Here is an 11,527-nt window from a genome sequence, read left to right as displayed (position 1 = left end):
TCCCATTTCAGAAAAATCTTTGTTAATCATCAATAAAGTGGAGCTGCCTCATCAATGTATGTCTGACTCAATTATCAGAAGAATATTGCTGTTATTTTCCCTGAAAATGTTACTAACATTTCTATTGTTTTAGTTTTTTTTTTTTTTTTTTTTTCCTAGAATCGGGAATTGAACCTCAGCCCTATGCACAGAGTTACATCTCCAGCTCATTTTTTAAAAATTAATTTTGTGACAGAACCATGCTAAATTGTTAAGGTATTCAGGAAGCTAGTACTTTTGCCTTCAGTTTTTATAATTTTATTCCAGTTATAAATATATTGCATCAATAGAGAGGACTTTTTAATATGCAAAACAAATATTTAAGGCTTATTAGTCCTAAAGATAAACAATTTTAAGATAATAGTATTTAAAAATGCCTGTCACCCTTAAAAGTTGCTATACGTGTTCTAGCAGAAAAGCTGAACTCAAGAATTCATAGCCCAGAACTGTTTTTTAAATATAAAAATGTATCATTTCATTGCAAAGAGTCTCACAAAAAAATGAAAGTTTCTCACAAAAAGGAAGCTAGATTACCAGCCTCCACCTGCAGAGCTGGGGAAGACAGGGCAGCAGGAGCTGCTTAGCTCCTTCAGGGCCAGTGTGAAGGTGTGAGAAGGACCAATCTAAAAACAGCAGATGTTACTGTAGGAGCCTGAAGACCAGGGGCCCTGGGGATGCAGCCACCTTTCCGGAACACTTACCACTGAACAGGCCCTGGGCACATCAGGATTTCATCTTGTGGGTGCATCGCTTCCATCCAGACCTGCACCCTTTATGACTTAAAACTGAGACTTGGAGAGGAGTGGGGAGCATGATCGCTTCTAGAAAAGTTCCCCAGCATAGCTGCCCTGCCTCGAGGGCCCAGGCTCCTCTCTAGTCCCAGGGGACATTTATGTTTAATATATTTTAATGTAAATCTACAAAGAAATAGAAAATATAAAATCTGAGGGTTTAGATGGAAAAAAGTAGGGAACATGGCAAGAAGCTTGAGCTAGAGAGAGCTGCTTAGGCCAACTTGACTTCCTCATTGACCCCTTTGGCTTCTGGCTTCTCCTTCATGGTCTTCTGCTCTTCTGTCACTTCTTTCTTCTCTTCTGGTTGTTTCTCTTTTTCGTCTTCTGTTTTGACTGTTTTGGCTTTCTTGAAGTTGGAAGAGTTCTTGTGGCCACCTTCACCCTCCTCATCTGAGTCAGAGAACTCTTCCTCACAGTCAATGTGTTTGTCAGAGGAAGAGATTGAGATACACTTGTCAGGGTCATCTTCATCCTAATCACCATGCTCCTCAGGAATGGCATCCTCAGCAACTGGCTGCATTTGGACCCCAGGTGCATGGGGGCAGCATTCTCAGGTTCTAAAAGAGCCACTGTTTGATCTTCTCCAGGTACTCATTAGTGTTCTGGTTAGTCATATTGGAAGGACTGATATGAAGCTTGAAATCTGGTCCAAAGTATTTAGAGTAGTCATTGTATGGGAGTTCATTAGGGATCTCTGCGTCTGGGGCCACAGCTGTTTCATATGTCCAGCACCGGGCAACATTATGAATGGTGTAACCACCTCCTCCCAGCATCAGCATAGGCAGGCTGAAGCATTTGACAAATTCCACACACTTGGCATGCCCTTTGATGGTTAGATTAAAACAATGCAGCCAATCTCCAGAGAAGGAGTTTGAGCCACACTGTAAGATCACTGCACCAGGTTGGAATATCTCCATTACCTTGGACATGACCGGCTTGAAAATGGCCTCATTGAACTCATCAATCCCATCTCGGAGTGGGTAGTTAACAGCATAATACTTGCCTTTGCCAAGCCCAATATCCCGTAGATCCCCAGTTCCTGGGAAGTGCTCTCCATATTCATGAAAGGACACAATCATGACCTGGTCTGTGGTATAGAAGACCTCTTCCATGCCATTGCCCATGAATATCAATGTCAATATACAGCACTCTATGGTGATACTTGAGCAGTTCCATGGTAGCCAAGATGATATCATTGGTGTAACGGAAGCCAGATGCCTTGGACTTCTTTGCATGGTGCAGGCCCCCAGCCCAATTCACAGCGATGTCCATCAGTTGCTTATTAAGTTTCATGGCACTTGCTACGGAGCCACTGGTGGACAACTGACAGAACAAACAGGCCATCAAATACTGGACAGTCCTCACCAATGTTGAATCTCTGCATCTGCTTGCTGTTCTCAGACATGTTAGCTGGATGGATGGAGAGCAAGAACTTAATGTAGTCATCACTGTGGTACTTGGTCACCTCCTCAGCCCTGGCCTTGTGAGGGCGATAGATTTCCATCTTTCAGTAGAGGCCATGGTTGAGCAGCAGATTGTGAGTCATGCGGATTCGGTGAGGCTTCATTGGAGGGCCTTGTCCATAATAGTCATTTCCAACATTCCAGTCATAGTAGTAACAGACTTTCCTCCTGGTGCCCTGAGTCTGCACCCTCTTGCTGCCTCCAGTCCCTCTCATCTTGCTGGTTCCAGGCCCTCCCATCCCCAGCATTGTTTTTCATGGATGTCAACATGCAAGCTAAGTTTACTTAACTTTAAAATGTTTGCATTATCATATTTGAATAATCAACTAAATGGCACCTTTATATTTTTTCATTGTGAATATCCTCTGTAAAAAATCAAATTCATACTACTTTTTAAAATATTTTTATCTGATAATTCACAAACCAACAACTAATTCAATGGCACCATGGAAACATAACGCGGGAGCAAATGGCCTGTCTCAGAAGGCATTTGCTTGCTCTGCCGGACACCAGGCAGTTGAAAGCATCTTAGACCGACGTCCTATGGTGGCACTACGGTTGACCTGCTCAGTTTATTTAAGAGTGACTTGCCTCCTCTTTGGCACCTCTTTTCCCTGGGAAAGGTAACAGTTAGATAGCTTTTTTGTTTTTTTTTTAAGTGCATGTTCTATTTGAGGACAAACCCAAGGAAAATGTAGTAACTCTTTTCTTTAAGTTCTGGACATGTACCCCAGGGACATGTAGTGAGGAGGAAAAGAAGTGAGGAGGAAAAGAAGAAATGAAATACTTGCAGAGGAATGAAAAACAAAGTGTTTAATCTCTATTCTATAATCCTTCTTTAGGGCTTGTGCATTTTTTTCCAGTACAAGATATTTAGATACTTTGAAAAGATTATTTTGACCAAAATCTGTAAACTTGATCTCATCATAGATTATCTCAAATAGGTTGACTCGGTTTGCCCTATTTCCTAACCACCCCAATTAACCAGAAATGCATTTGGAAAATCTATCTCACCTTTTAATTTTTATCATTGTGTATAAGAGGTCATTATTGAAAACCTCTGCTTTTATGGCAGTATTATTCAGAAGACTATTAGGAATGTTATTCAGAAAAATACAGTCAAGAACTTACTTAGGAATAAGAGATATATTCTATTATTTGCTTACAAGAATATAAGCAGTTATATATTCCACCCCCTTAGTCTTACCTCTTACCCCCGCATAAAGCAATGTGCAACTGAATCCTGAACATTTGCCTTTCTTTAGCATTTTGTATTTATATTTAGGTCTAAATTGAATTTAAGTGTATTTTTGGCTATTTTTATTGTTTCCTAAGGAGTTCGTATTGATTAAAGTACTGTCCTCAGTCCTGAGATATATTATACAAAATTTCCTTTGGGAAGGAAATTAAAGTTTAATTCAGAGACAGGAAACAAATAAAAGTAAATCGATGCTGGAGCCTTACAAACATAACTGTCTGGGAAATTCTGAATTATGAATGGGCTTAGTTTATTCATATTCCCTTTGGCTTGGGACAGATTCCTGCAAATAGCACTATTTCTGATAGTAATAATACTATTGAGATTCTACCCTCCTTGATGAGTAAGACAGAACTCAAAAAAATCAAATGTATTTTTAGGAAAAAAAATAAAGTAGGAAATCAATGGTTATTTTTTAGGACTAGGTTTGTTGTTGTTCTTGGTGACATCATGTGTTGTTATCATATGTTTTTAGAACTATTTTCTCCACAATTGTGCTCCCCATAAAAATGAAATCATCTCTTATTGCTTCTCTGTCACCCAGGCACCCCATAACACCCCTCAGGTTCCTGTACACTAAAGCAATGCTTCCCAAGCCTGTATGGTGAAGACAGTTGCCAAGAGGTGCCACTAAAATGCCTTTTGCTGGCCGTCATCCAAACCTAGTAGCAAGGATGATTTCTCTATCAGCTACAGGAGCCACAGTCCACCTTGCTTTCAGAGATCCAATACAATGAAGGAAGAATAGTATAAATATAATCTATCGTAGGTTATATTTACTTTCATTTAGCATTGTTACAAAATGTTGACTTCTTATGGATAAAAAAGTCTACTGAAGATAATAATAGGGAACGCTTGAAAACGAGAAGCCTTCCTGCCTGGCAAACAGAACATTCACAGAAACAACCCATGAAAACAGCACTTCAACTTTCACACTCAAACTCTTGAAACCCTTTTCTCAAGCAGTAACTAAGCAGGATATAATGTCGGGTTACAGTAACCCATCCAAGAATTATCTACTGTAAATGTGTACCTCGGTGTACTGGTATCGCTGGCTGTGCATCTGTAGCTGCACGGGCTGCGGGGAGCACCGGAAGTGGTGTTCATGCTCTCTCACTTGGCACAAATGCTGGCACGGTGTGTGCATGTGTGCAAAGGTGTCAAGGTGAGATATTTGCCCACAAGGTGCTCCATCTGGTAGGTTTGTTACCTGAGCATTGAGGGAGCTCAATTACACCCACCGCGCTCTTCTCTTCTGTGAGCTGTATTGTACCATAAGTGGAATGTGGGCGCGACTCCTAGTAGCTGGGCCCTGGGAAAGCAAACACCCATCTGTGCTTTCATTCATTTGGCAGATGGACCATGAGGTGTGTACAGGAGATCCACAGCAGCAGCAGGTGAGTCGTACCTACGAAATGATCATTGCTAAAGTTCTGTGCATTTAGAATATGTTTTTAAAGGTTTTCTTTTGATTTTTCTGGTAGAAGTAACCCACTTCAGTACAATGGCACACTAAAAATCAGATGGGGGCAGGTGAGATAGCTCAGTGGACTAAGGGCCTGCCTAGGCCAGCACAGGGGCTGGGGTTCAATCCTTGGCACCAGATGGCACACTGGCCACACCCCCAGGTGTGCTCAGCCAGCCACCAAGATCACCATCACACCCATAATCCCAGAGCTGGGGAGGCTGAATGCAGAAGGTTCACCACGAACCCAAGCTGTGTAATAAGACCCTGCGACAACCAAATACATTTAAAAAAAAAAAAAAGATTTGCAAGTTCCTGAGAAGGTCAAAAGTGAATCATAAAATTACTCATTCCTGAATGAATGATGAAGACAATGACTTCAGAGTGGGCCACATGAGCCCAAGTTCCTGTGACAGTGAGATAGAGTAAGACTTGACCAACAGAAGCACAGGCAAGGCAGACCACCTTGTTTCAGGTGAGGAAGAAAACACAGCATGCATATGGGTACATACTTGATTAGTAGAAATGGCATAAAATGGTCACACAATCAAATGGAATAATGTGATGTGAGAACTAGGGCACAAAATACAGGAATGATCTTAGCAGGAGTAAAATCTGTTAGATGGAAGACAAGCACTGCCATTCAAATTTGGAAACTTTCTGTAACTCAGAGAATGCTACAAGATATTGTAAAATATGCAAATGCTGAAATAGAGGTAAAGTATTCTAGGTGGAACAGTAGCCATACTTTAAAATGCCTTTAATATGATATCTCACTAGCTGAACTGAAAGCATTAATGGGTCTGCTGTACTTAGCAGTACTTTCTCATGGTCACTGCAAGAATGTAAAAGACTGACAAGTGATGGTTCTGGGCTTGAAGTTTGTAGAATGACAACGACAGTGAGAACATCTGGTTTCTTCAAAATTGCATGAGGCTTGATGAGATGACCACCTGCCAAGAAAGAAAAATAACTGATGATCTGGTTGCTACTCACTCATTGTGTGGGAGACACATGGGTATGTGTCAAACAATTTGCACACTATTTGAATGCACGCCTATTGATGAACATCTTGCAGCATTTCATGGCCACTGTAGCTTCAGGCACTGTAGCTGCAAACATTGTGCCTTTGTAGACGCAAAGACTTATGCTTTCTATTTAGAAATTTATTCTGGAACTCAGCCTCCAGTTCCTTCTTCCTAGAGTTATAAGCCAAATGATGTGAACAGACTTGTTGCTTATTTCTCCCAAACTAATAGGAATGTGTCATTCAACAACTGGTTTACCAGTTTCCACCTGATGTTATATTTGCTACCAGAGCAAAAGTTCACTTGCGAGGGTACGATACACAGGGACGGAGCAGGAATTCTAAGTTAAATGTAACATTTCAAAACAGAGACTTGTGTAGTACAATCTCTGGATTTCAGAAAGACATAATGTTGACCTTCACACATGGCAAAGAAAATTAGACTGCTACTGCTGATGTCAACTTTGCATCAGGATGGAAAAATTGATAGGAAAACCTTGACAAAATAGAAGCCTGAAATGGTGACTTTCTGCACAAAACCAAAGTTGGAGTAGACGTTGATGAGTCATCCAGCAGCTAGAGCATTACTCAAAGTACAAAGCATTGACCAATTGTTATGTTTTATCTGATTTTAAACATGGGTGGCATAAATAATTTGGAAATTTACAAAGAAGATAGCAAGTGCAAAATATCAGGGAGGAATTTTGTTAGAAGACTGGAACTGAAGCTCATAAAAGATCAGTTACAGCAGAGGAAAGCTAAAATACCTCTTCCCAAGGAAATATGCAGAGTATTGTGGAGCGCACCAGGGAATTGACAGGTGAACAGGCAGATACATTATCACAAAGACCTACCATGATAACGAAAAAAGCCAAAAAGATATTGACTATGCCCTACAGGAAGGGAGAAGAAAACAATACATATACGATATCTGTGTAATACCAGAATATGGAACAGGCAGCTTTCCTGTGTGAAGACTGCCATGGGTGTAATGGAGAAGCAAAGATTACATATGTGGTAGACTTTTGTTTGTATTTACATTGTAATTGAAATAGATTTTTATTTCTGGTGTCATGTTGACATTTTGTAAGCAAGTAGCAGTTGTTTTAAAAATGTTGATGCTGATTCTAAGCACTCATTCATATTTAATAAGTTAACTTATTGATATCTTATTTTCCTGGTAACCGCATTATACAAATGTAGTAGGAAGCTGCTAACAAAACAAAAAAATGAGAGAGGTGAAAAGGCTTGACACATAGGAAAGGAACGTGAAGCATAAGCACCATCAGTGTGAGTCAGATGTGTCCCTGGAACATGCAGTGGTCACGTGTCGAAGCTGACTTAGTTATGGCAATTGAAGCAAAGGTTATTTTTGTTATCCAGTCAGTTCTATGGTTATTTTCATTGTAGTTCATACAGGAATTTATTTCTAATTTTGTTTTTTAGGTTTTATAAGCAGTAGATAGCTCATGTGAAAATAATGTCTATACTAAATGCACACTACATATTGTGAGTTTAATACTTTGATTTATGTTTTATATGCTTATTAATTACACATTATAAAATATAATACGAACCTTCTGCAAAATCAGCAAAATCAGAAAGATATCAAGTATGTCCTGCCAAATGGGTAGAAGAGCAAAACACATGTGCTGTCAGTATAAGAAATGGGCGCATGGACCATACTGCTGTCCTGTGAAGACTGCCTTAGCTCTGATAATTAGAGCAAAGATAATTTTTGTGGTAGAGTCCATTGATATTTTCCTTGTAGTTTATATAAGAATTTATTTCTAACACTTTTTGTTTTTTAGACTTTGTGCACCAAAACCAGACAGTGTTTAAATTTTTGTTGCTTTTTTATGAACATTCAGTAAATACTGCAATACAATACCTTCTTGTGCTGGTATCTTTTCCTACTAGGTACACACCATTTAGTAGAATAAAATTCATAAATTAAAGCTTAATTTCCTAATATAAATATTATAAAGAATTAATGTGGGCATTATATACCCACAATAATGTGCCTTCATGACAAAATAGGCATTATATCTCATGAGGTACAAACTCTATTTTTTCTGATTTTATTCAGGCTCCAATCTGAGATGTAATCACTACTGAGTAGGGAATAGAGTTAGACTTTAAACAATTATTGAAGGTGCAGAACAAGAGGATCTGGAAAAAAGATTTAGAGGATTGGAAATGTCCCCAGCCAATTCTCCAGAGGATGATACTGGACAGAAAGATGAAAGGTTGTAAGAGAATCTAGGAAGCCACACTTGTACAGCTAACGCAGATGGAAGAGGACCAGGACTACAAAGGCAGCCTCTTTGAAAGTTTCTTCAGAGATATGCCCTCTGCACCAAGCATGACAGGAAGGCTGGGTAGTGGACCCACAGAACTTCAGCCTGCCGAGAGATATGGGACAGGATAGGGAGCAGGCAAGCTAGGATGCACCTGTAGACCCTACTGAGGGACTTGTGAGAGTAATGACTGCTGCTTCACTTCTGTCCTCTGAATCTTCTCTCCTTCCTTGACGCTAACCTGGAAGTGCAAAGGAAAAGGATTCTGGGAAATGTAGTTTACAACCTAGCCAAGTGGACTACAAATCCCTTCCAGCTTTTGCTCAGCCAGCATGGCGGCCTTATCACCTAAATAACAATGACACATGCTCCACTCTATGTGCTTAGGCAGGAATACATTCTCTTCAGGACTCTAGTTGTCTCTGCTATCCTTTCATCTACTAGTTTACTGTGGGTTGGTTATTGAACCTTCACAAGCCTCATATTCTTCCCTTGTAGGACAATGGAGTTAGTAAGACAACACACTCCAAAGAACGTTTGTGAGAAAAAATGACATTAATAAGATGAGTGTTTTTGTTTGTTTTATACCAGACTATACCATGAAAATGGTAAGTAACTGGTATTACTATTAGTAGAAAAGTACATCAAAATTCAAGTGAGTGACTGTAGTACAACTATTGAAATAGTTATAAATCAGAATACGTTCCAATGCTATTTGCCATTAAAAGAATTCAGCAGAGAAAGGAGAGAAGAAGCAGGCCGCATGGAACAATGACCGGATCGCTACTCTTGTAGCGGCAACTTTGAAAACCAGTAGAATGAAAATGAGAATGATATTTTCAGTGCGGTGAGAGAAAACAGTTATCGCTCTATAGCTCTACGTCTTCGAAACTGTCTTTCCAAAATTAAGAAACTTTAAAATGACCAATCTACTTCTATTTATTTATTTGTTTATTTATTTATTTTATACAGAAAGTCAAATGCTCCCCCTACTCAGCTCATTGGAATACTTAATTCTTTGGAATAAAGGGTTCCCTAGATCTAGAATTAAAAATAAAGCCATTTAAGATCATTTAAAATAATAATATTAAAACAAATTTCACACAGTAGTAATCTACCGCTAACAAAACTTTCCTAGAAGAAATAATAAAATTAGTGTTTAAGTAGAAAAATAATTACAGCAGCAAGCAGAACTCACATGAGGGCCAACCAAATAGCTCAGTGGTTTAAAGCACCTACTTAGGTAGACACAGGAGCCGGGGGATTGATCCCATTGTGCTGTACTAGCCCTGCCCCCAGGGCATGATGAGATGGTGATTGAGACTGGGTGAAGGGTAGTGCGTATCTGTAATCCCAGCATTTGGGAGGCTGAAAACAGGAGAATCATTAAGAGTCCAATCTGTGTCCAATCATCATTTACATACCATGTCTACAGTGTGTCCTGCAGATCCTGTACCAAAAACATAAAAAAAAAGAACCTACACGTAAGAAGGAATAGTAAACATGTAAAATGTAAACAACAACAGCAACAAAATGTAAAATATAATTAAGAATAGAGGGCCAGGGAGATGGCTCAGTGGAATAAGCGCTTCCCTGGCAAGCGCAAGGCCTGAGTTCAATCCCTGGTTCCGCAAAAAAAAAAAAAATAAAAAAAAAAAAAAAAAAAATAGACATTAACTAAATTAAAAATGAAACATTTTAGTTACTGACTCATTCTAATATCCACTGTCCCTAAGCTGGATTCACCATTTCTAGCACACTGTAACACGGGTCATTGCTACAGGAAGCGCACAAAATTTAACTGTGTTGCTTTAGTTGAAACCTCCCCTCTTACTATAGTGGAAAATATTATAAAATTAGCTTGTGACTTTAAGGCTCTAAAAGGTCCAGTGTATACTGAATCAAAGTCAAAATAATAATGCTCAATTAGGCAGAAGTCTGGTTTCTAAGTTGAGGAAAGAATACGTTTCATATTCTTTTTAATCATTACCATTTTTCAAGGACTGTTTTTTGACACTGTCTGTGAAACTCACTGTAGCCAACAGATTTCTCTTATTATTTGCTAATTCCCTGTTTGATAGAATTCTTATTTTAGTTTGGTATGCAGTCACCAGAGTGCTTACCGTTTTCAGTCCTCCTGGCAGCTAACTGTAGCCCTGAAAGTAAGTTCTAGTGAAGGAGATGTATTAAAAGGCAGTCTGTGCAATGTCCAGGCATGCTCTTCACAACCAAGTGCATTCGTAAATGGTCCCTTCCCCACCTGCAAGGCTGGGTTCTTAACGGCAGGCTGAGTTACTTGGGCCCAAGCTGCAACAAAGCAAGAGCCTTGGCCTCAGCCACTGACAAGCTCTTCATTGCCTGGACTTGGAGGCTTTTTATGAAATATTTTTTACCCTTTAACAATTAGCTGGATCTATAAACTAAATAATAGAGGGACTATTAAAAATGCATATGCAAAATTATGGGCACATTAAATTCTTTATTGTAGGGACTGCTTTGAATCTTTATATTTAAAACCCATTAATTCTCATTGTTATTAATATTTCAGTGATATTAAAAATAGCTTATAGTTTAGAAGACAGCATCATGATTGGAAATAATTACAAAAGTATGTAGGGAACATTTTATGGTGATACTTTCATCTGTGTCCTCCAGAAAAAAAATATGCATGTTTAAGATTAAAATTTTATGTCCACCTAAAACATATAAGTAATTTTAAAAAGTAGCAAGAATAGTAGAGAATGGGATTCTGTATTTTTAGTTTTAATAAAGTGGTAATGGAAACACAGAACCAAGACAATTAGTATGTTTAACCACCTTATTTTAAGAAAGAGAACTTTGATTAAAAAGAAAAATAGCTTGTTGCTTCTTTTGTCTAGACAAAATCACTTTGTAGACAGTACTGAGCAAAGCCTAGGGAGTGATAGCATCATACAATATAGGAGCCAACTTTTCATGCAACACCAAATAATTCTATCACATCATTCTTTCTTTCAGTAATTCATTTGGGATTGCAATATTTGAGTCACATATTAAGTTTGGTGTTTAATATATAACTCAGTTATATCCTATTCTCTACTATTCCCTACAATGATGAAGGTCTAATTTTAAGTAACATATAACTTGTTTTAAAACACATTTTAGTATAATGTTGACTAAGAGCAAAAATGTCGGTTAATAG

At 38.7% G+C, this 11,527-nt stretch overlaps 1 pseudogene; it reads right to left on the bottom strand.

Annotated features, from left to right (window-relative positions):
• Positions 1-1,044: 1,044 nt before the first annotated feature.
• Positions 1,045-2,511, bottom strand: LOC101577377 (annotated as a pseudogene).
• Positions 2,512-11,527: the final 9,016 nt, after the last annotated feature.

This window comes from Octodon degus, unplaced genomic scaffold (genome assembly GCF_000260255.1).
Source record: "Octodon degus isolate 3935 unplaced genomic scaffold, OctDeg1.0 scaffold00015, whole genome shotgun sequence".
In the NCBI taxonomy this organism is placed as follows: Eukaryota; Metazoa; Chordata; class Mammalia; order Rodentia; family Octodontidae; genus Octodon; species Octodon degus.
The sequence above is the reverse complement of the archived record's forward strand: the minus strand, read 5'-3'. Positions and strand labels throughout refer to the sequence as shown.